The sequence below is a fragment of the Sarcophilus harrisii genome, chromosome 3, assembly GCF_902635505.1.
Source record: "Sarcophilus harrisii chromosome 3, mSarHar1.11, whole genome shotgun sequence".
NCBI lineage: Eukaryota > Metazoa > Chordata > Mammalia > Dasyuromorphia > Dasyuridae > Sarcophilus > Sarcophilus harrisii.
Genome location: NC_045428.1, coordinates 603,220,837 through 603,247,025, shown reverse-complemented (window position 1 = coordinate 603,247,025; position 26,189 = coordinate 603,220,837). Strand labels below are relative to the sequence as shown.

At 45.0% G+C, this 26,189-nt stretch overlaps 1 pseudogene; it reads right to left on the bottom strand.

The window, feature by feature from the left end:
- Window positions 1–451: 451 nt before the first annotated feature.
- Window positions 452–1,410, bottom strand: LOC100917172 (annotated as a pseudogene).
- Window positions 1,411–26,189: the final 24,779 nt, after the last annotated feature.

Below are 26,189 nucleotides of genomic sequence, written 5' to 3'. Positions count from 1 at the left end.
ACCCCTCCAGACCTCCTTCCCTCCCCTGCCCCCCTCAGCCCCCCCCCTCCCTCAACACACACACACACACACACACACACACACACACACACACACACAAAAAAAAACTAACCCCAGGGATTTGTTCTGTTTTACAAAATCTCACGAGAAAGAAACTAGACTTGGCCTACTCACCCTCCTTCTCTCTCCTCCGCCCTCTCCCCTCCCTCCGCTCTCCTCCCTTCTTCTCCTCCCTCCTCTCCTCCTCCTCCTCCTCATCTCCCTCTCTCCCCTCCCCTTCCTTCCCTCCTCTACCTCCCTTCCAGCCCTCCCTTCCTCCCTCCCCTCAACCCCTCCTCTCAACACGCACACACACACACACAAAACTAACCCTAGGATTTAACGGTTTTTACAAAATCTCATTTATAGTGAAACTAGATTCTTGGCATAGTTTCTAAAGCTAATCCCAAAATCTTGTAAGTGTCCAGCTATGTCCCAAATTTCTTCATCTAAAAAAACTTCCATCTATGTCCACAATCATTACAGAAAACATATGTTGTCATAGGTTCATCACCACTTAGGGTTTGAAGCTGGGTATAGGTACAATTCTTCTTTTTACATTTGCCACATTGGAATAGATCACTTTGGCTCCCACCGGTCTGAGCCAGTTGATATTTTCTAATTGCTTCTCTGGTCAGGTTTTTACGCATCTCTTTAAGTTCGTCACTAGCCATTTCCTCTGCAGTCATTCTAGCAAAGCAATCTGGAGGTATGTTCCCATACAGTACGTTTTTCCTTAAATTTGGATTCTTTGCATCCTTGAGATTTGCTATTCTACTTCGTACCCTGTTTTTATACTTTATATCCTTGTTCCTTAGGTCCTGATACACAGCTTCCTCAATCTGAGCTGCCAGTTCTTCTACATCGGCCCCAATAGCAATGTAGTCATCTCCAGTTCTGAGGGCTGCAGCCAGCATCTCTCTGCACTTGATTCGGACCCAATCTGAGGTGCTTGGTGCCCTGGGGAAAGATTTAATGAGGGAATGGGAAGCATTGGTCTCTTCCTTTCCCTGGTTTGCTTTGATGCTGGAGCTCCTTTCTTGTCCTGGCTCAGGGCTGCTTTGGGAAGAGGTAGGAGGTTCCTTTTTTGGTTTCATCTGAGTCTTGGAGAACCCACATACCAACTTCTTCCAGCATTTGACGAGAGACTTGGCTAATGAGGCGACTTCTTCATCTGTGCTCTGCTTGCGAACAGTATTTACTGAGATTCCAATTTTTGTGGACTGCAACAATTCCAGAGTCATGGGAATGTTCTTAAGTTCCTTTAGCAAGTCCAGGGCCCCAGCCGCGTTCTTCTTCTGCACCATCTTATCGATCTTCTTGGCTATACGAAGGATCTCGTCCTCCATGGCCATGGCCGTTTTGCAACCCCACTCTTCCACCACCCGAAGGGGATGGGACACGGAGAAGCGGGAGCAAGAGGCTGATCTCCAAAGAGTAAGTGGGGCAGAGGTAAGCAGGAGTCCCAGGATGTCAACAAGAGCCACCCAGGGAGAACCAAGGCCCAGGGCCCTCTCAGGAACAAAGAAAAACCAGGCTTGAGTGATTGCTTGTCCCCAGGCACCGGTGACTGCTCCTCTCCAACTCTGGTGATTGCTGTTCCCAGGCACAGGTGACTGCTGGTCTCAGGTGCTGGTGATTTCTCCTCCCAGGCTCTGATAGCAGATGTAGACTGGGGACTTTGAAGAAATATACTTGAAAAAGTATACTTGAAATGATGATTTAACTCACAGGAATAGGAGACAGCACAGCCACCAAGAGGGTCTTTGTCATGGAGTCTGTTCTCCAGTATGAGTTCAAGAGCTTGAGTGAGCTCCAGCCTCCAGTCCTCAGTCTTTCTCTGAGTCTGTCTCCCTCTCACATCTCTTAGCTCTTATATACTGTCTTAAAAGTACTTAATCAGAAGTATCAATCTTGTAGAATAGGTGTCAACTCATATATCTCTACTAAGTACCTGTAAACAAGGGAATCATTATCTCAATTCCACTGAGTTAACACCTTGTTGTAAGATTACTTGTTTCAAGTATACTTGGCCCTCTACTTCTCCCACTTTCTTTTAGATTCTTTGGTGGGTTGGATCATCCACATGGGCTATCATGCCCGCTCTGACTTCTCAGAAAGGGCAGTGAAAACACCAAAAAGGAGGCGATCACACCCTCCCTGATATCTCTGGGAGATGAAAACACCAAAGGGGAATTGGAAGTCCAACCGATTAGTGGGTTTCCTCTGGGCTGAAATTGAAACAAGTATAGAGGAATCAATCAGCATTGGAGGTTCTGCACACATTGATTGTATCCAAGATCTACTGTAATCTATTTAACATGTATAGGACTACTTGACATCTTGGGGAGAGGGTGGAGGGAGGGAGGGGCAAAATCAAATAGAAGGAGTGTGTATGGGATAATGGTAAAAATTTTGGCACACACAATTCCACACAAATGTTATTTAACAAAAAAAAAAATTAAAAAAAGGTACTGATTAAAGCTAAAAAAGGACAGGGTCTATCTGATTTAAGAATAAAAGCATTATGTTGTTTACAAGAAACACATTTAAAGCAGGGAGATACATATACATTAAAGGTAAAAAAGGCTGTTAAATGAGGCTTCAGGTGGTCAAAAGTAGGTAGCCATCCTTATCTCAGAATCAAGCAAAAGTAAAAAACTGATCTAATTAAGAGATAAGGAAGGAAACTACATCCTGCTAAAGGGTAGCATAAACAACGAAGCAATATCAATATTAAACATATATGCACCAAGTGGTATGGCATCCAACTTCCAAAGGAGAAGTTGAGAGCAAAGAAGAAATATCAACAAACCGCAATAGTAGTGAATCTCAACCTTTGCACCTTCAGAATTATACAACCCAAACCACAAAACAAATAAGAAAGAAAATTAAAGAAGTAAATAGAATATTAGAAAAAATTAGTATGTTGGATCTTGGAGAAATTGAATGAGTTAGAAAAGGAATATACTTTCTTCTCAGCAGTTCATGGAACCTAATTTAAAAATTGACCATATGGCTAGGACATAAAGACCTCAATTAAATGCAAGAAAGCAGAAATAGTAACAAGCTTTTCAGATAATGATGCAATAAAACTACATTCAACAAAAAGTTAGGGAAATACCAAAAAGTAATTGGAAACTAAACCATTCTTCTAAAGAATGATTATGAAGTAGCAAATAGATGTTAAATAATAATTTCAATTAAGATAAATACAATGATGATCACACCAAAATCTTCAGGGATGCATGAAGTAAAATAAGAGGAATTTATATCCTTAGAGGCTTACTGAATAAAAACAGAGAAAGAAAGATTAATGAATTGGCTTCAACTAAAAAACTAAAAAAAAGACCAAATTAAAAACCCCCTATCAAACACTAAATTGGAAATTTAAAATTAAAGGAGAAATTAAAAATGGAAAGTAAAACCATTGGAACTAATTAATAAATTATTAAAAATAGCATCTTATACTCAATCATGAAAACCTCACTTGGCTACAGACGTCAACCAGGAAAAAAGAGACTTCATATTCCAAGTGAATTGGCTGCATCCTTCCCTATCAGACCATAACTATCACCAACTCTTTAAACGACTTCCTTCAATGTTCAGTTCCCTAGGCTAATTAATTCTATGCCACTGTTTGTAGAATCATCATATTATATTTGTATTGATATGTATACTAGTAATATACTGAGTTAAATTCATTGTAACTCACTCAAATTATTTTTATCTTTGAAGCAAATAAAAATATTAGCCTATTATCCTTGAACACATTAGACCTTTAAATACTTGAAAAACCAATACATCTATTTTTATCTCATCAAAAGTCAGTTACTTTAACCCTTCCTCCTTGTGAGATATCAACCAATAACTTCATCAACTTCTAAATTTTAACTAGTTTGTGAAGGCCATTGTAAAAGAGCACCAGCAGCAAGCCAAATTCCTCAGGTGTGATATGACCAATGAAGAGCACAATAAAACCATTGTCTTCTTCAGACTGAATTAAATCAACTGTCTAGTATATGAAATTTTTTTATTTCATTTCTTTTAAAAATTATTTTTATCTCCAAATATCCTGCTTCCCATCACTGAAAAAAAAAACATGAAAAAAGCCAAATAAAATAGACAAGCCTTTTGCAAATCTGATTAGAAAAGGAGGAGGAAAACAAATTAGTAGTCTTAAAATGAAAAGGGAGAACTTTCCACCAATGAAGAGGAAATTAGAAAGAATAATAAGGAGTTATTTTGCTCAACTTTTATGCCAATAAATTTGATAACCTAAGTGAAATGGATGACTACCTGAAACATGACTCCTAGACTAACAGAGGAAGAAGCAATGGTTTTGAATAGTCCCATTTCAGAAAAAGAAATAGAACAGGCAATTAAACAACTCCCCAAGAAAACCCAGCACCAGATGGATTTATATGTAAATTTTTACCAAACATTTAAAGAACAATTGGCCCCTAATGCTATATAAATTATTTGATAAAATAGGGTCGAAGGAGTCCTACCAAATTCCTTCTATGACACAGACATGGTACTGATACCTAAAACTGCAGGCTGAAAACAATAGAGAAAGAAATTATAGACCAACTTCCTTAATGAATATTGATGCTAAAATCTTTAAATAAGATATTAAAGAAGACTACAGAAAATCATCTCCAAGATAATACACTATGATCAAGTAGGGATTTATACCAGGAAATGCAGGCTGTCTAATATTAGGAAAACTATCAACATAATTGGCCATACACAACCAAATTAACAAAAACTATATGATCATCTCAATAGATGCAGAAAGCATTTGATAAACCATCCATTCCTAATAAAAAATTCTTGAGAGTATAGGAATAAATGGACTTTTCCTTAAAATAACTGGGCACTATTTAAACCATCAGTACATCATATGTAATGGAGACAAACTGCAACCATTCCCAATAAGATCTGGAGGAAACAAGGTTGCCCACTCATCACCGTTACTATTTAATATTGTATAGAAATGCCATAGCAATAAGAGCTGAGAAAGAGATTAGCAACAAGAAGAGGCAACAGAGGACAAATTATCACCTTGTCGATGACAGATGGTACTAGAGAATCCCAGAGATTCAGTCTCACTCATTTCAGTACTGAAACCTTTAAACTATAGTGCTCCAGTTATTCAGAAATGTGAGATGTGCGTTGCTACTTAGAGCCATCTCCACTCTAAAATGTTCATATATGGACGGTTTGGTGCCTGATCTGTGGTGTAGAACTTTCAGAACTCATATTGGTCTGATTAGCCTGAACCATCACACTGTACCACCGCCATGGGTGTATCTCCTTTGAGAATAAAGGGACAACCATCTCTATAGTCTTCTCAAACTTGAGAGAAGCTCCAAACTGGAACTTCCTTCCCTGTAGAGAGATCTTTGCTTTCCTATTTCTATTAGGAACACCACCAACCTTTAGTCATATAGATCTGGGATCTTAGATCTCTTTGTTACAAATGAAAAATGAATCTCTAGGAGGACAATAAACTTTGTCTAGATCATGCATAAAATAAGTATCAGAGTTTGCTGAGAACTGTGGACCAAACTTCAGTTATGTTCTGAATCAAACTTAGCTTTAGCATTGATCCTTCTGTGGTGGACAAGGTTGAAGAAAAGGACTCTAAACAATTTTACTGAGTCATCATGCTAGGAAAAGGAAGTATGGGCTGAGTTTTGTTGAGTTTCCTTTAGTTCATAGATTGAAAAGGGATTCAGAAAACAGATTATTAAGTAGCAGGTCCCCTCATTATGTGGATGATAAACAAAGGAAATAACGGAATTTGTCTATGGTCGTTCCAATACATATGAGCAGAGCTGCATCTGCACCTCAGTAAGCTGTTCCATTTCCTGTTTCAGTATCTTTTCTTCCAGGCCCTCTCCCAAGTCAACCTCCTGCCCCAAAGATTTTAGCCTGGTCCTGGCAATGTGATCTGCAGCAACATGTCAGACAGATGATTTGCCCAGAAAATGGACATATCTGCTGTTCAAGGAGGAAATTCTGTTCTGGCAGGACAAGACTACAGAATGTTGGGCTGAGTTCAACTTACTGTTTGAGACAACCTAGGATTTTGGGAACCAGTTGCAAGTATTTCTACCTTTTAGCTTTTCAAATAGTTTTCAGAGGCCAGGATGGTCCTGGTGATTTCAGAGAAGATAAGAAAGGGATCTGGTTCTATTATTGTAGTTGCTGTTTTTATCATATAATGGCAGGCTTATTTAGAAAAATGAAAAAAGAAAAATAGAAGAAAACCCAGAAGAGAAATACGTCGCATGCACAGCAGAATACAAAAGAGGATCTAGAAGAAGTAGCAATAAATTTCTGTTTTAAGAAAGTGTATATGATACTAGAATACATTGTATTCAGAACTGTCCACCTTGCAAATTAAGACAACTCTGAGATATTGATTTGCACATTCTGCTGACTGGCTAGAAATGACAGGGGAACAAAATGCAGAATGTTGAGGGATGGGAAACAGACTTAATATATTGTTGGTGGAGTTGCATTACATCCAACCATTCTAGAGAGCAATTTGGAACCTGCTCAAAAGACAACTGTGCATACCCTTTGACCTATCAGTGTTACTACTGGGCTTAGATCCCAAAGATACTAAAGAAGTGAAAGAGACCTGTATGCATGAATGTTTGTAGGCCCTCTTTGTAGTGGCTAGAAACTGGAAACTGAGTGATGCCCCTCAATTGAAGAACATTGAATAAATTGTAGTATATGAATATTATGGGATGTTATTGTTCTGTAAGAAATGACCAGCAGGATGATTTCAGAAAGGCCTGGGAGACTTACACGAACTGATGCTGAATGAAATGAGCAGGACCAGAGATCATTATATACTTCATCAATATTACTATAGGATGACCAATTCTGATGGACCTACGTCCTCAGCAACGAGATGAACCAACCAGTTCCAATTGAGCAGCAATGAAATGAACTAACTACACCTAATAAAGAATTCTGAGATGATTAAAACCATTACATTGAATTCCTAACTCTCTATTTTTGCCCACCTGCATTTTGGATTTTCATAGGGTAATTGTAATATTTCAGAGGCCGATTCTTTTGTACAGCAAAGAACAGTTTATCATGTATACTTACTTGTATCAAATTTGTATTTTAATATATTTAACATCTACTGGTCATCCTGCCATCTGGGGACTGGGTGGGGGAAGGAGGGAAAATTGGAACAAGAGGTTTGCAATTGTCATGCTGTAAAGTTACCTATACATATAACCTGTAAATAAAAGGCTATGTAAGGATTGTTTTGAGGGTACTTAATTGAAAAATTGTCCACCTTGCTTCCTTCTGCTTTCTTTTAATCCTCTGCCACATTTTTTTTTATGTACTTTTACTCTTTTTCCCTTTCCTCCCACCTTCCTCAAGTAGGCTACAGTTAAGCATGGAAATAATTGGGTATACAAAACAGAGAGTCACAGAGAGTCACACACAGACACACACACACACACACACACACACACATATATATATATATATATATACTTTTATACACACATATATACAAGAACACATGTATATATAAACCAACATGTACATATATACATATACATGCATATACTAGATCCTTATAATTGTTCACAAATATATACATGTGCCCTCATAAACATCTCTGTAAGATTGTACCGTGCTTGGTCCTCTGTCTCTCTGAGGGTGGATAGCATCATCCTTCTTGGGTCCAAACCTTTCCATAGTTTTCTAAATTCACCAAACCATCCTACACCACTGCGATATTCCAATGTTACAATGTCTACATTTAATTCAACTGAGCAGAACAGAAGACTCAGAGTTGGAAGGAGTATCTTAAGAGTTGAGAGGATCCTGTTGGACAGAGACAGAGAAAGTTCTCATTGGTGTCATGAGCTTCTTTGTCAGGTTAATTAAACCTATGGATCCTTTCTCAGAATAATAAAGTTTTAAATGTATGGAAATGTAATAATAAAGAGTGAGAAGGAAAAACCAAATGTATTGTGATACAATTATCAAAATATCAATTCTTCCTCCTCAAGTTCAAGGACCCTAGTTAAGGAACCCCTGTGCTAGGATCTCAGCAGGACCACAAAGCTATGGTGAGGAGGCACCTTGGCTAAACAGTAAGCATTCATTTAGTGTTTGCCATGTTCTGGAGTACTGGGTATGTTCCTCACTCTTGTTCACTTTTGTTTTTGCATCTCAGTTCATAGCAGGGGTGTGTAGAATAATGATACCATGTCTCAAGGCCTTGGGGTCTGCTAAATCATCAGAAATGATTTATCTGAGCATGATAGTGAGAGGCAGCAATTGTGCCTCAGATAACCTTAAGCAGGTTGTGTCCTGATACTGGCCCATGACTGGAAGAAGTGTGGTTTCGGTCTACCAACAGAGGTGGTAGCCCCGCCGGGATCGGGTGAGAGAGCCAAGCAGGTCAGGCAGGATTTCTTTATCTGTGGTAAATGGGGTCGGGCTGCCAGAAGCATGGGGCCATGTAGGAGCTCTCATTTTCCTTTATGTCACCACTGTGAAAAGCGGCCTTGTTTCTAGTGTCCGCAAAGTGCTAGAGGTGTCTATGCCTCCTGTTCTGCTGCCCTTGGACCAAGTCCTGATCCTTGGCCTAGTTGATTTCTCTGAGATGATTTGGACAGAGATCTTACTAGCTTCAAGCTGAGATTCAGGAATGGTCTCTTCCCTCAGTCTTGTAATAGCTCCCTAGCCTACACAGGGCAGCCCACAGCTGGGAAAAACCTATTTAGACATGGCAAGATGGAGACAGAGCTGAAGGGTCAGGAAGAGAGTCCCAGAGGCTTGAGCTGTATCTTGAGATGATAGAATCCATCCCCACATGAGAGAAAAGGGAGAGATGAGAAATAAGAGCTGCCTGAGCCCAGGAACCCTTGGGTAAGTGGAAGCCCCCATGAGTTTCCTCCCTCCAAAGCCCCAGATTTGAGGTCAGGAGAGAGTTGTATCCAACCTGAAGAGGATCTGCTTCCTTTATATTGTGAGAGGCAGGGCCTGGGGTGACCATCTGTCTAGTCCTGGCACGTATTACAGAGCACCAGGCACAGGAGAGAAAGGGACTTGATTATGTCCCACAGCTCATTGTGGTAAGCAAGGTGGGGCCCGAACCCAGATCCTGCTTCCGACTCCAGTGCTCGTCCTCCCCCAGCACCTCTCTCTGAGCCTCCCCAGCTTGAAGCCCTCAGCCACTCGGTAAATTCCCAGGAGAGATGTGTCTCCAGCCCCAGGGACTTGGTCCCAGGATCTTCAACTGGCCTCCTGCTGAGGCTCTGGGCCTTCAGAGGAGAGTTCAGCAAGATGTCCCAGGTAATGATTCCCAGAGGGAAAAGAGGCACAGACTGGTGGGAGGAGACAACGGGTCCCCTACCACATCCTGAGCAGGACCTCTCTCAGGGCTTCATGTTGACTCCTGCTGTGTGGCTCACTGAGGTCTGGGAATCCTTTAAGTACCATGGGACCGACCTCCAAAGGCCTTGCTCTGCCTTGGTGAGCCCCTGGGCTGGGCTGGGGAGGTGGACGGTTGAGAAGAGCTTTGGCCTGCTACACTGCAGGGTACGGAGATAGACCCCGGCAGCGTTCTTGATTGAGCAGATCCCAGACTTCTGCCACCTTGAATCACTTGTCTGTTAGAGCACCCAGAGAATCTTAGGGAAGTGGCTGAGAGAGTTTGGAGTCATCCTATGGACCTCCTTCTCTTCCAGGGCTGTGCTGCATCTGCAAGGATTAGGCACAGTTGGGTGAGGTTTCCCTTTGGGGTCGTCTTGTTGAGGGCAATCAAGGAGGGAGAAGCAGTGGGTCCGCCATTGGTCTATTTCTGATCATCAGGAGGGAGGGGGCCTGCATTGATCTATTTGTCATTCCCAAGGAATCAAGAAGGAAAAGAGGACCAACCTCTCCATTTGTCCCATAACACCCAGGAAGTGCTAGAAACTGATTCTGTTCAGCATAAGTCCTGATGGCATAAACTAGATAGAACAAACCACATTGGACCAAAGCATTTGAAATCACTACATGGAAGCCCCTGATGAGTTTCAGTCTGACTGTGTGAACTGTGAGCCTCTGTTTCAGGGCCCAGGGTGAGACATGTGCAGGGACATCCAAGAAAGAGAAGGAGGTCAGCCTGGAGGTAGTCCTTCATGGGACTTTCCCCTGTAGCCCATAACTAGAGCTTGGCACACTTTCTGGCTCCATTCTCCCAATACAGCTCATCCTTTGAGAAATCGGATTTCATCCTGTTTTAACTTTTCTCCTTCCCAACTTGAGTTTCTCCCCTAATTCCTGGAATAATTTTAACATCACGTGCGAGGTGCCTGTATCTGAGTGAGAACATTCTTAGCTAGAGTTCATTGGGCTGGGGCAGATGAAACAGTCCTCTTGACACCACGAGGGCCTTCCTCCTGTCGGTCAGGGCCCCTGCATAACCAGGAAAACCCAGATCAGAGCCATTCCTCTGTGGAACATTCATGGGTGACCTAGGGCCATAGGGACCCTGCCCAGTTCTCTGGGGAGCCTCACACCATTCCTCTATCCTGAATGGACGCCTGTCGGTGGCCTCACCAGCCATCTCTGTTGTGGGTGATGGAAGGATGGTGGGGCAGGGGAGGATGGGATGCAGAGGTTCATGACCTGGCCTTTCCCAGTTCTGCTTCTGTGCTCTTAGGCCTGGCATCTCTGCAGTCCCAGGTTGCTCCTGAATAACAAGGTGAGGCCAGAGTAGCCATGCCTAAAAGGGCTACTGAGGCTGCCCCTGTGTAAGGGGCACAAGGCCAGAGGCTGGGCTCTGATGAGGAGGCAGAGGCTTCCTACCCACAAGGAAAGCAAGTGAGGGGAGCCTCAGGGCCTGGGAGGTGAGGAAGGCCCTGAAAGGCCCCTGGATGTGACTGCTCAACCTTCCCAGGGTTGCATCTGAAAGAGAAGTCCAGGCTGGCTGGTCTCTGAGCAGGTCGGCTGTGTGTGTGTGTGTGTGCATGTACATGTGTGTGCAGTGACCTGTGAGCCTGTGTACACAATTCCTGTGAGCCCTCGGTCTGTGCTTGTCTACACAATTCCTCTGCGGTCCGTTGTCTTGTACCTGTGTTTGTGGGTGATTCGTCTCCCTTCGTTTCATTCACCACTGCCTTTAGGGCCCTCAGGCCCAGAATATCTCGGCGACCCGGCATGGACAGGCCCAAGGGTCTGGGCCAGCAAGGCAGCCTCAGCCACCCTGCCAGGCTCTCATTTCTCCCTGGACATGGAGGTTGGGGGGGCTGGAGATCAGCATCCAGAACCTTCTTGGGCCCAGCCACTCCTGGTGACTGAGGGCTCAGGGGTGGCTTGCAGCCTGGGAGCCTGTGTCAGTCTTGTGCTGGCCCTCCTCAGTGGGAGCTAGACCTTTATTGCAGGTGCACCCTGAGGCTCTGAGTCCCGCGGAGCCACAGAGACCTTACCCAGCATTCTCCCAGTGTCTCTACCACTCTGTGAGGGGATGCAGCCTCCTTCCTGAGGAGCCAGCAATCAGGACATCAGGAGGCTGGAAGCCTGGGGCCAGGGATGGTGGAAGGAAGCCTGGAGCAGAGCTGAGCTGCTAGACAGTTGGGGCACCAGAGGAAGGAGCTGGCCCAGCCTCCTGGCATTTTTAGGGGGCAGGAGAGCCCGGGACAGTGGTCTCCATGCTCGCAGACGCTGAGTTAGTAGCTAGAGGCCACAACCTGTGTGGGGACAGGAGGAAGAGGTGGTGACTAGACCAAGGAGCTCCACTTGGAGGGGTTGGAAGGGAGAGGTGGGGGTGGGGAAGATGCAATAGAAGTCATCTGTTCCTCTCTCAGTTTCCTTGCTTTGTCAGCCTGCCCACTGGGCAAGCCCAGGATCTTTGTTCCTCCCAACAGGGGCAGCTTGGCGATCTGCAGTGAGCGGCTGGGCCAGAGAGTCAGAGCCCCCAACCTGCCTAGTGTCCTTACTAGCTGTGGGGATTTAAGAATTACCTTGACTCTCAATGTCCTCCCCTGTTATGGGGAGAACTGAGCACTCAGCACCCAGGGCTGCAGGTCCAATGAGATAATATCTGTCAAATGCCTTGTTGCACCCATTCTTAGGGGGCACTGTACAAACACCACAGGAATTGTTATTATCTATGAGCATGATGATCAACACCCTGGTCCAGGAGGTGGAAGCCTCAGGCCTCTGCCCCAGTCACAGACTAGTCAAGCCTGACTCTGGGCTTTCCCTCCCCTCCCCCATATCTTCCTCTCCCAGCATCTCCTCCAGGCCGACTCTCTATGTCCAGCCGGGTCCTGTGGGGCACTAGGGGAGGAAGTGACGTTCAGGCAGGAGACCATCATCGTCACAAAAATCGGTTGCGACATTCCTTCTGTTGAAGGCAGAGCCCTGCAAAGGAAACATGAAATCCTTTATCAAACCAATTTCCCTGCAATCCTGGAGTGCCCAGGACCTGGGAGCTACAGCTGTGTGTACTACTACACTTCCCACCCACACATGTCAGGTTTGGCCAGTGAGACCCTTCTGACCTGGGGGTGACAGGCAGAGAGAGCAGGGTAGACTAGCCATGAGGTGGGCTCTAGGTTCTGGGGACAGTTTGACAGGGAGGAGCCCTGTGATCTCCCATGCAGGGGAGTGGGGAGCCAAGGAGGAGGTCCCGTGGAGGGGCCGGCCTGGCTAACACGTGACCGAGTTAGATGAGGCAGCAGTAAACGTCACCCTGAGTATGAGCGAGGTGGGCATTGTTCTGCAGGAAATATCTGCAGCCTTGGAAAAATGGAGGTGGCACCCTGCCTGAAGGGAGGTCAGCCCTGGGGCTCTGCTAGTACCTGTTGCCTGCACCCCCGAGAGACACCCAGATACTGCCAGGAGGCCTTCAATGGAGCCCCAACTCAGAGTGGGGGTGGGGCAGTGGGGGCACTTTCCGACACTGCAGGCTGGAGTAGGGAACCAAGCAGTGTAACAGAAAGCTAGAATTAAGTTCCCCACATGAGGGAAAGGGTAAAGAAGGCCTGGGGTGGGGGAGAGAAAGAGGGTGTGACCCCTGAGGCTGGCTAACTCCTGAGTTCCTGAGCTGTGGTCCCCGCCCTGCAGAGACAGCCTTCCCAAGCCCTCTCTCCTCAGCCTGGCCCAGTTCCACAGTAACCCTGGGGGTCAACGACCCTCCTGTGTCAGGGGGCCATCCTGAGGTGTGAGGTTTGCTCTGTACAAGGATGGGGAGGAGCTGCCTGTGAGCACCAGTGAGCCCACCCAGCACGGGGGCAGAGCCCTGATCCACGTGAACATCAACCAGACTGGAAGGTACAGGCTCTCATCTCCTGGGAGGTTGATCTGTCCTGGCCCCTGCCTAGTGATCCCTGGCACTCATTATACAAGGTGAGGGCTGATGCCTGAAAGTCCATCTGAAGAATGATTGTAGTTCCCTCTTCTCCTAAAACCCCTTAATCTGTAGAACTGGGCAAAGCCCCAGGAATTCCGGCTCTCACTAGGGAGACTTAGAAATAGAGGGAAGGGAAGCCCTCCTTCTCCTGAAATTCTCAAACAGCTGGGATCCTGCCTGAGCTGGGCTAGTTGGCCAAAATCTCACTCCTGGATCTTACCTTTCCATCCACTTTCTAGTGAGCAATGGGAGAGTCTCACAAGAAGTCAAGGTCCATGAGATGGGAAGAGGGTCAGACCATCTTGCATCTGAGCCATTTCTTAAGTTGGAGCATGAGGGATTGATGGCAGGTTGAGGGGAGAAGTTACAAATGATGGTCAAGGATCGATTTTATTTTTAATGCAAAAGTTGTTATTTATTTTTTAACTTTTAAAAAAGTTAAAAGAAAAAACTTTTCAGAGTCTAGAAAGAAGTCTAGAAGAGTGGCGCGAATGTTTAGCCTAAAAGATGCTGAGTGTTTTGTTCTTTCATTCTATACTTTTTGGAATACTCCATCTGTAATGGCTAATAGGTCATTTGGGATGGGGGACTCTGTCTCTCTCTGTCTCTGTCTCCATCCCTGTCTATGTCTGACTCTGACTCTGTCAGACTCTGTCAGAATCCCACTGGGAAGGCAAACCACATGATACACATTATTAATGTGAAATCACACAAAACATATTTCCATGTTCCCCATGGCATAAAACCCCAAGAAAAATAGAATGAGAAAAGTAGATTCAAATCTGCACTCAGAGCCTACCAGCTTTCTGTGGTAGGGACAAATTTCCCATCGTGAGTCACTCTGAATTCCTCCTGGTATATCGAGACCAGTCCAAAGTGGCCCCTGCCTTCCTAGAGCTACTTTCCCATGAGCCTGACCAAATGTGCATACATTGGGGAACAGACTGTATGCAAAAGAAGCCAAGGCAGATTGAGGAAGGAGGGAAGTTCCCTGGGAGACGGGATGCTTGAACTTTGGGAAACACCTAGGATTGTCAGAGATGTGGATGCTGGGCCCAACAGAGGAAGGGCAGACGTGGGCAAACAGTGAGGCTGTCCCTTTGCCAAGGGGAAGAATGGGGAGGAAGGGTGGAATGAGAGGGAGCAGGAAGGTTCTGGAGAGTCGTCCCTCTCACACAGAGGACTTGAGGTTCAGATCTGGGTAACTGGGAGCCACTAGAGTCATGGATTAGGAGAGTGAAAGGTCAGAGCTGTGCCTTGGTAACATCCCTGTGTGAGGGACAGGCTATGGCCAGAGTCCTCAGAGCATCTGTTGTGGCTGCAGCAGCAGCAACCGCAGCAGCAGCAAGGCTCTGACTACAGTCATGGCCTTTGGGCTCCCCTCCTCTTCCAGCCTCCTCCTTTTCCTTCCCACCACAGTGCTCACCTAAAGCCTTCCAGCTCCTTGCAAAACCTCTGGGCTGTTCCCTGGCTCTCCCTCTGCAGTCCAGGCCCCTTTTCTGACTTCTCCCAGGCCTGGAATGTTCTCACTCCCCACTCCATTCCCCAGCTTTTCTGTCTCTGTCTCTATCCTTGTCTCTGCCTCTGTCATTGACTCTTTCTCTCTCCACTTCCACTTTGACTGTTATGCAGATACCTTCTAGATCATGCATTTAGTCCCATGAGACAGAGACAGTCAGACACACAAAGAGATAGAGGCAGAGAGACTAAGTCCCCCATCACAAATGACTTATTAGCCATTACAGATGGAACATTCCAAAAGTACATTAAATTTAAAAAAAACAAAACCACTCAGCATCTTTTTGGCTAAACGTTCCCACCACTCTTCTAGACTTCTTTGTAGACTCTGAAAAGGTCAATTAATTCAATTTCAGTTTCCTCATTAATAAAATGGGTGACCTGGGCTCAGGGGCCTCCAAGCTTCCTCCCAGATCTAAGTCTATGAGCCAAAGATCCTTGAGATGTTTGGCCGATCAGTGCCTAAAGACCCAGCCAAGTGTAGATTTCTGTTCCTATGTGTTTCTAATTCTTGATCTTGCTTCCCTGCCAAGAGTTCCTCCCCAATCTCCCTAATGCCTACCAGTGACGAATGCAGGAAATGCCTGCCCTTTACTCTGACTTCCATAATGTCAGCTTCTCAGAGCATTTCCTGGGAGCCCCACCTGCCACTGGCTTCTTTGTCAGGTGACAGAAAATTATTTTTTAAACTTTCGGGTTAGAGCAGCAATTCTCACGCCTCATAAGAGTAATGTAAGAAGAGGGAATTCCTAATAAAGGAATCATCCAGTGAAAAAGGACCAGAGTAGAAGGAAGAATGTTACCTGACTAGAGAGGGAGGGCCAGCTTGACTGCTCTCAGAGTGGAGGAATAGTGGAACCATCAGTGTCCAAGGAGGTAGAAACTTCCCTCTCTCATATTGTTACAGGCTTTAGAAGCTTAACAGAGGACTTCATATGTGGTTTTCAAAGAAAAAGGAAGACTCTACAGTTGATTAAGTTAGGGAGTCACAGCCAACTTTGAGGGCCTGCCATCATTTGGTGCCAAACTCCACATCACAGATCATATCACTGGCAGCTGATGATTCATTGGGTCAAATGTTCAGATTATTTTTGAAAGGGCGAGGGAAATTGGTTATTTGAAAATAAGGGGAGCTTGACTTCAGCCCCTGGCCAAATTCAGTAATATCCTCTCACAGATTTTTAGTAAGCATCCAGATTTTGGGAGGCTGCAAGACTTTGTTTGGGGGAGAAAAAGCTCTACAACTCCAGAATTTTTTGCTGATCCCTTGAAAGGAGAGCACATTCTTGCCTTTCTTCATCTGCCTTTGATTTTTGCTCCCTTGCATTTACATGCGAATCAGACTAACTCTGGGGAGTGAATTTTGGGCTTCATTGTCTACATTGCCCCAGTCTGGCAAGTTGTGATTTGGGAAAGTGGAGGAGGGATGGAGATAAGAGCCCCTGGAGAATGATTAGGGTCACATGTTCTCCCTAACTGGTTAAACTGGAGTTATATAAGTTTTCTTTTCTTAAATGGAACTGGGATCTTCAATTTTAAATGATCACTAGGTATAGGAAGTCAACAAACAGATCAATAAACCAGACTTGAAAGTTGTTTCCTGTCTTTTCTGGGCCATTCAAGGTAAAGTGTGGTTCATTGCTCCTGTGGAAAGAGCAGTCCCGGGCCCTAAAGAAACCTTAACCAACCTTCTCCCCAGGACTGCCTCTCTGTGAGGGATGCCAGGTACTCCCCTCTTTCCTATGAGGGTTGTTTAATCAGAACATCAGAGGCTTGGAGCCCCTAGGGATGGTTGGAAGGAAGCCTGGGAACAGAGCTAAGCTCTGCAGGAGACAGCTGAGTCCTTACTCAGAGTGAGAGCTTGATCTGGTCACTCCTGGGGCAGTGGTCTCCATGGTCAGAGATGCTGAGCCAGTGGCTGGGGAGGCTGCCAGCCTGTGTGGACATAGGAGGGAAGAGGAGGGCAGGACTAGACCAAGGAGAGTTTAGCTGAAGAACTCTCAGATCAAACACATATCAATCAGTGACTGTTAGCTAAAGTAGATCAAGTCTTAAGGCCTCAGTTTTGGCTTCTCCGGAGTCACGTGATTTTAGATAAAGCCTGGAAGATATTCCATTGTCCAAAGAAGGGATTAAAAAAGTTTTCATGGTGGAAGAAGCCGTATATCACCTTGTCTACTGCATCCCACTGACCAAACAGGGGAAGAGACTTATGTGACCAATCACAATATATAGAGGGCAAGATTTTGGGGTTCTAAATGTATAAATACTGTGAACATTTCAAAGGCAGTGGCCCTGTCCTGCTGTGAATTCGGCTCACAGACCAGGCTGGGGTCGGATTCTCGAGATTCTAACAAATCATTCGGCTTTCTATGAGTGATCTCTGAGTAGTCAAGAGTAGGTCTCTTTTGTCCCGAACAGAGAGGTGTGGGAATGAGGAAGAGAGAGGAGAAGTTATTTGGCCTTGCTCACTGGGAGCTAAGCACAATATGTCGCCAGGAGCCCTGAATTTGGTCTGGGACACTTAGCAGCTGTGGGATTCTGGGAGGGGCAGGTAACTTTGGTCTCCCTCAATGTGCTTCTCTGTAAAATGGGGAGAATCTGAGCACTCAGTACCCAGCCCTTGAGGGTCCAATGGGATAATATCTGTCCAGTGCTTAGCCAGCACCTGGCCCCTAGGGCACACTATACAAACACCAGGAATTGTTATTATCTGTGCCTATGATGATCATCAATTCTAGTCCAGGAGGTGGAAGCCTCAGGCTCCTGCCCCAGTCACAGACTAGTCAAGCTCTGACTCTGCCTTTCCTTCCCCCTCCCCCATATCCTTCCTCTCTCTCCCAGGATCTTCTCCCAGGCCGATTTTCTATGTCCATCCTGGTCCTGTGGGGGCACCAGGGGAGGAAGTGACCTTCAGGTGCAGGAGACCATCATCGTCACACAGTTGGTTGGTGACATTTCTTCTGCTGAAGGTGGGGACACAGGAGCCCTTGCAAAAGAACCAGGAAACCCTTTCTGAAACCAATTTCACCCTGAAGTCTCCGCGTGCCCAGGATTATGGAACTACAGCTGTGCGTACTACTACACTTCCCACCCACATGTCAGGTCGGAAGCCAGTGAGACCCTGGAGGTCTGGGTGACAGGTGAGAGAGCAGGGGCAGGACTGGGGGCCAGAGCAGGCCCTGGGTTCTTGGGAGAGGTCAGTGTGAGGAGCCCCTGTGAGCCCCGTGCAGGGGAGTGGGGGAGCAAAGGGAGGAGGCCCCGTGGGAGGAGCCGCCCTGGTCAATGTGACCGAGTTAGATGGAGGCAGCAGCAAAAGTCACTCCCTGAACATGAGTGAGGTGGGCATTGCTCCTGCAGGGAATTCTGCAGCCTTTGGCACGGAGGTGGCGCCCTGCCCGGAAGGGAGGTCAGCCCCGGGGCCTTGCTGGCACCTGCCGAGCTCACACCCCAGAGGACACCCAGATACTGCCAAGTAGGCCTTTCTAATGGAGCCCTGGGAACTCAGAGTGGGGGGTGGGGCAGTGGGGGCACTTTCCCCTCTGACACTGTGCAGGGTTGGAGTAGGGGTGAACTCAAGCAGTGTAATAGAAAAAAATAGAATTAAGTTCTCCACGAGAGGGAAAGGGTAAAGAAGGCCTTAGGGGTGAGAGAGAGAAAGATTGGCAGGGCATCCCCCCCAAGGCTCACTAACTCCTTGGAGACCTGGAGAGCTGTGGTCCCTGCTTTCTCCTGCAGACAGCCTTCCCAAGCCCTCTCTCAGCCCGGCCCAGTTCCAAGGTAACCCCGGGGGACAACGTTACCCTCCTGTGTCAGGACCATCCCAGGTGTGGGTTTGCTCTGTACAAGGAGGAGATGAGCTGCCTGTGAGCACCAGTGAGCCCACCAGCACGGGCAGGAGTTCCCTGATCCACGTGAACATCAACCAAACTGGAAGGTACAGGTGCTCTTTCCCTTGGGAGAGACAGCCATGTCCTGGCCCTGCCCAGTGATCCCCTGGAACTCATAATACAAGGTGAGGGCTGGATGCCTGAAAGTCCATCTGAAGAATGATTGTAGGTCCCCCTTCTCCCTAAACCCTTAATCTGCAGAACTGGGCAATTAGCCCCAGGAATCCCTTTGGCTCTCACTGGGAGACTCAGAAATAGAGGAAGGGAAGCCCCTCCCTTTCCCCAGAATTTCAGGCCATTGGGATCCTGCCTGAGAGCTGGGCTGGGGTTGGCTTTCAGAATCTTCACTCCTGGGATCTTACCTCTTTCATTCCATTTTCTAGAGGAGCAGAATGAAAGTCTCACAAGAAGTCAGGGTCCATGAGATGGGAAGGGGTCAGTGACCATCTTGCTTCTGAGCTCAGTTCTTAGGTTGGAGCATGGAAGGATTGGATGGCAGGTTGGAGGGAGATAAATGATGGTCATGACTGATTTTATTTTTAATGCAAAAGTTATTATTTATTTTTTAACTTTTAAAAAAGTTTTGAGTTCTAAACTCTTTCCCTCCCAATGGGAAGGCAAACCACATGATACCCATTATTCATGTGAAATCACACAATACATATTTCCTTGTTCCCCATGGCACCAAAACACAAGTGAAATAAAATGGGAAAACCTGACTCAAATCTGCACTCAGAGCCTACCAGTTCTCTATGGAAGGGACGACGTTTCCATTGTGAGTCACTCTGAATTCCTCCTGGAATACCAACACCGGCCCAAAGTGGCCCCTGCTTTCCTAGAGTTACTTTCCTATGAGCCTGACCAGGTGTGCATGGATTGCGGCACAGAATGTATACAAAAGAAGCCAAGGCAGATTGAGGAAGGAGGAAGTTCCCTGTGAGACGGGGCTGCCTGAACTTTGGGAAACACCTAGGATTGTCAGAGATGGGGATGCTGAGCCTGACAGAGGAAGGGCAGACATGGACAAACAGTGAGGCTGTCCCTTTGCCAAGGGGAAGAATGGGGAGGAAGGGTGGAATGAGAGGGAGGAGGAAGGTTCTGGAGAGTTGTTCCTGTCACAAAGAGGACTTGAGGTTCAGGTCTGGGTAACTGGGAGCCACTAGAGTCATGGAGTAGGAGAGTGAAAGGGCAGAGCTGTGCTTTGGTAACATCCCTGTTTGAGGGACGGGCTATGGCCAGAGGCCTCAAAGCTTCTGTGGCAGCTGCAGCAGCAACCCCAGCAGCAGCAGTGCTCTGACTACAGTCATGGCCTTTGGGCTCCCCTCCTCTCCCAGTCTCCTCCTTTTGCTTCCAACCATGGTGCTCACCCAAAGCCTTCCAGCTCCTTGTGAGTCCTCTGGGCTGTTTCCTGGCTCCCCATCTCTGCACTCCGGGCACCTTTTTCTGACTTCTCCCAGACCTGGAATATTCTCACTCCCCATTCCATTTCCCAGCTTTTCTGTCTCTGTCTCTATCCCTGTCTCTGTCTCTGTCAGTGACTCTTTCTCTCTCTCTCTCTCCACTTCCACTTTGACTGTTATGCAGATACCTTCCAGATCAATGCATTTAGCTCAGTGAGACAGAGACAGAGTCCGACACACAAAGAGATAGAGACAGAGAGACTGAGTCCCCATTACAAATAACCTATCAGCCATTACAGATGGAACATTCCAAAGTTTATTAAATTAAAAAAAAAAACACTCAACATCTTTTTGGCTTTTTGGCTTTCCCTTCACTCATCTAGACTTCTTTCTAGATTCTGAAAAGTTTGCTTAATTCATTTTCAGTTTCCTCATCAATAAAATGGGGGACCTGGTCTCAGGGGCCTCCAAGCTTCCTCCCAGACCTAAGTCTATGAGGCAAGGATCCTTGTAGATGTTTGTCCAATCAGTACCTAAAGACTCAGCCAAGTGAAGAATTCTGCTTCTATGTGCTTCTAATTCTTTATCTTGCTTCCCTGCCAAGTGTTTCCCCCCAAACTCCCTACTGCCTACCAGTGGCCAATGTAGCGAATGTCTGTGCTTTCCTCTGACCTCTTTGTAAGGTCAGCTTCTCAGAGCATTTCCCAGGAGCATATAGGACCAGAAATCTTCACTTGGGTCTTTAGACATCCATTTATTGGAGCTCAAGACTATGTTTGGATGAGAAAAAGCTCTACAACTCCAGACTTTTGTTGGTCCATGAATGGATACATTCTTTCCTTTCTTCATCTACTTTTGATTTTTGCTCCTTGCATTTACATGTGAATCAGACTAAGTTTGTGGTAATGGTGGGCTTCATTGTCTACATTGCCCCAGTCTGGCAAGTTTTATTTGGGAAGGTAAGGAGGGGTGGAGATAAGAGCCCTGGAGAATGATTAGTCACATTTCTCCTAACTAGTTAAACAGGAGATACATAAATTTTTCTTTAAACCAAGGTAAACTGGATCTTAATTTAATATTACCAGGTATAGGAAGTCAACAAACAAACCAATAAAGTAGACGTAAAGCATTTTTCCTGTCTTTTCTGGGTTGTTCAAAGTAAAGGGTGGCTCATTGTTCCTGGGGAAAGAACTCTAGCATCCTGTCCTTGTCAGCTAAAGACTTTCCAGCCTCCATAACTTAGTGAATGTGAGTAAAGGGCAGTAGGGGGCCCTGATGAGCTGAAGTTCTTCAGCAGAGAGCAGCTCAGCCTTAGTCAAAAGAATATAGGAGGACTTGCAAGAGCTGAGTAATTTTCTACAAATGCAAAATGTTTAGTCTGGGATGACCTACCTATCAAATCACGGTCCCATGATTTGGACCAGTCCGGGGCAGGATCAAGGAGCCTGCAAAGAGAAGGTGAACTCCTGGAAATATTCTTATGTCAGCACTAACCTCATTCCTCTTCTCCCTCAGACTCTTTCCAATCGTTTTATTTGTGATCAATCTCTTTCACATCAGCCTGGTTGGATTGGTCCTCCTTGTCATGGGGATACTTTTGCCAGTGAGTGGAATGGCCTGAGGAGTTGAGGGTGAGCCAGAGGATACCTGCCTGGAGCAGTAAGGCTGGACAGACAGACATCAAAGGATTATAGGAACTTCAAACTAACCAGCAAGTATGGAGGGAAAGAGATCAGGCAACTCTGGGCAGCATTAGAAGACTTGGACCGCAAACCCAGCTAATGTCCAGAGCTGACCATCAGAAACCTTCTGTCCCCTTCCATTGGCCCAGCAGCTCCTGCTTCCTGCTCTCCAGCCCTGCTTCTCTTCATGCTGTATCACCAGGTCCTCTCCTCCCCAGATTCCCTTCATACACATGTCATAAATGGGTGTTCTTAGGTTTTATTAATAATGAGAAAAGATAAAACATATTTCCCAAATAGCAAAGCTTCTGAGAGTTATGAAATTCTTCAAGAGTAGCAATAATTGTCCTCTCTAACCCACCCCATCTGTTACAAAGCACTTGTCAAAACCATTGCTAGGTAGTTGAATGAGTAGAGTTCTCGACCCACAAAGAGCTGAGTTCAAAACCTATTTCAGACATTTACTCATAGCCTCAGTCCTCTATGTATAAAATGCAAATAATAACAGCATCATCTTCATAGGGATGCTATGAATATCAAATAAGATATATTTCTATATTTAAAAGTTTTTTGTAAACAAGATATATATGTATATAGATGTAGATATATGCATATATATACATAAACATGTGTCTATAAATGAGTCTTATTTCAGTTATCTCTGTGTATTTCTATGTATACATACACAGATATATAACCATTTTATACATGCTGACTATTAACATTGTATAATCATCAACCATGATAGACTCAGCTCTTCTCCACAATGCAGGATCCAAGACAATCCCCAAAGATTCACAGTGGAAAATGCTAACCACCTCTCTGGCTACTGGAAGAGATTGCTTTTATTTGCACATTCACTGTGGGTGGGGTAGATTCCCTCCTAACTCACCTAAGGCTTTGAGATCCCTCACTTACCCTCAATGTTGCTTAGCAATACCACTTGCTGAAACGGTTTACATGGTATGACCTTTAGGCATGTTTCAGCTCCTTGGAGACACTGGTGAAGGTTAGGTGACTATGTGGACACCAAGAGTGGAAAATAGTCTTGCCACCATGGATACTAATTTTCATCAAGCATAAGACGAAAGAAGAAGGCAATTAAACTAATTTTTCCACTAAAAATAACAATTTCATAGGCTCACCAATGCACCAAGAGGGTCTCAACTGTTGAATTCCCCTACTCACCAAGGGGAACTATAACTGGGGTCCTTAACTTCCTCCAGGTACTTTGACGTATCCGAAGCAGCTCCCTCCAGTTGCTCTATTTCCCCACAGAGTACCCCACACACCAGAAGTTACTAATTACTGCAAGCATTTATTAAGCACCCTACATCTTCTCTAATGGCATCCACCGCTTCTCACAGTTACATTCCTTCTTATACACCATCTCATTACATCATCTCATACCCAGCTCTCTTTGTCTTTACCCCATCAGGGTACAGGGTTCTCAATAATAAAATCATTAATCTTGGGGCAAACAACTTTTCACAACTGCCTTCCTCCTTTCCTCCTCTGCGCACCTTGCTACACCTTCCTCAGGTTTTTTCCTGCTATACAGCTCCTTTTGCCACATATACCTAAAATCACCTTACAACTCCCTTTTCTTGTTATGTAGGTACCACTCAGGTAAGAGGCAAGGAAACCCCATTTATGGTACAGAAGCAGAGAGGAGGTTCAGCCTCGTTAATGGAGCGTGGTTAAATCCAGTACTCCCAAGTATCCTCAACCCTAAGCCCTGTCTGTTGTCTATGAATCTCAACGCCTTGATGTGTCATGGCCACATTAATTCAACAGCTTGTATAGCAACCTGAGGCCGAGGCTGGTACTGTGCAAAAGCCTCTGGTCCTGGGAGCTTCTTCTCTGTAGCTCTTTCTGCCTTCTCCTCTTGTTCCATTTGACCTCCTTGATGACCTGAATCCTTCTGATCAGTACCCACCGCTCACATCTGTTTTCATCTGCAACAATGAGAGCATACCCGGGACCCCACACCTCAACTGTCCCTGGACCTAGCCAATTTCCTTCCTCTGTTTTCCATAGCACTGTATTAATTTTTTTCCTTTTGTAATTGTTGGTGTTGTACTTTTGTGTCATACAGTGTCCTTTCAAATGTATGCCAAAAACAAATGGCTGCCATTAATTCATTGGCAGAAAATTGTAAGTAATTATATGTAAATACTGCTTTGTCTAACATACTTTGGGTTAAGTGACCTTTTAGCCTAACCCATGACACTCCCTTTTCTTGTTTGATCAGGAGTGCCTTAAGGGTTCTATTAGCTCTTTCAACTATGGCCTGGCCTGTGGGGTTATAAGGAATACCTGTCACATGAGTGATACCAAATCCAGAACAGAAGGACTGAAAACCTTTTGAAGTATAAGAAGTTCCATTATCTGTCTTTATCTGTTGAGGCACACCAAGAGAAGCAAAACAATGATATAAATGAGAAATAACATGTTTTAATGCCTCTCCAGTTTGAAGAGTAGCTACTATAAAATTACAATGAGTATCTACAGTTACATGAACACACGGTGTTCTCCAGTGAGTAACATCCATTTGCCAAATATCATTAGGCTTATCTCCTTTTGGATTATAAGTAGGATCACATTTATGAGGGGCAAAAGGAATACATTTTAAACATTTCTTTACCTTCTCTCTAAATTCTTAACCACTATATAAGCATACTGACTATCTGTAATAATATTAAAAGGTGGAGAGATATGTTGTAATACATATAAAATAACATATAATTCATTTTTCTGGGTAGAGTCATAAGGAGTAGATAAAACACATAGAATATTCATGGAAGGTATATAAAAATTAGCCCTATGGTCTTTGTAGCATCTATAAAAATATTAGGGCCATCAACAGAAGTTACAGTAATCACATGAGAAGGAATACTTATATGAAATTGTTGATATAATTGGGCAATTTTTGGTAACTTAACATTAGAAAGAGAACAAAAAGTAATAGGGGCTCCAGAAACTTCCTCCTTTTTTACTTTCTAATTATAATCTAACCACTTTGGTATGTTGGTCACTAGGTAGAGTTCTAGGACTATTTATAACCTGTATTTCTTTTAAAAACTGGTTTAACTATTTCTATTGTTTTACTAACTGGGCCACATTCCACAACAAAGTCCGAGTTTCCTCCTCTTCTGGGGGTGTGTTCTGCTCGGTCTTTGTTTGCCAATCACTAGGTGGAGGTGGCAATTCATATGCCCCTGCCTCTTCCACAGCCGCCACTTTTTTAATTTAAAAATGGCCCAAAGACGGATTTAAAGGGCAATAGGTAAGCATTCCATGCCCTAGTGCTCAAGATTCTGCAGGAGGCAGCAGCAGCGGCAGCAGTCCCTGTACTTTCACTTTTTTGGTTGCTTTTCTTATTCAAGTGTGGCTCTGGATCACCAAGCAAAGAATTACCAGTCTGTACTTTTTCACTCACTAAAATGGGCAGAAGCATAGAGCCTCCCTGGAGGGTTGTTTTGATTAGATTGTAAAGGACATAAGAAGCCATTTGTGAGCCCACCACTCTCCCTGCTTTTAGATTTAATCCTGTATTGTTCTAACCAAGGGGAAAATTTCCAAAGTTTCACTACAACTTGTCTACAAAACTTTATATCTGCTTTCATCCTCTGCCCCTTAACTAAATTATAAATCTGGTGTACATAAACTTCATTATTTTTTGGGTCTTGCAATGGGATCTAACTTACATTATCCCATTTTTCTAAGCTCATCCGACTTCCACAAATTTTTCAAATTTTTTCAATTTGTGAGGCTATGGAGACTTCCTCCCAGGGACCCCTGTCCAGCAGAATGTCCCTGTTTAGGCCACCAGTTGTTGAGTTCCCTCAACTCACCAAGAGAGTCTTAACTGTTGAAGTCCCCTACTCACCAAGGGGAAGTATAACTGGGTTCCTTACCATCCTCCAGGTAGTAGGACATCTCTGAAACAGCTCCCTCCAGCTGCTCTCTTTCCCCACAGAGCATCCGACACACTAGAGTTACTAAGTACTACAAGCGTGTATTAAGCACCCTACATTTTCTCTAATGCCATCTGCCGCTTCTCACAGTTACATTCCTTCTCATTTACCATCTCATTAAGTCATCTCATACTCAGCTCTCTTTGTCTTTACCCCGTCACAGTACAGGCTACTCAATAACAAAATCATTAATCTTGGGGTGAACAACCTTTCACTACTGCCTTCCTGTTTTCCTCCTCTACACACCTTGTTACTCCTCCTTAGGTTATTTCCTGCTA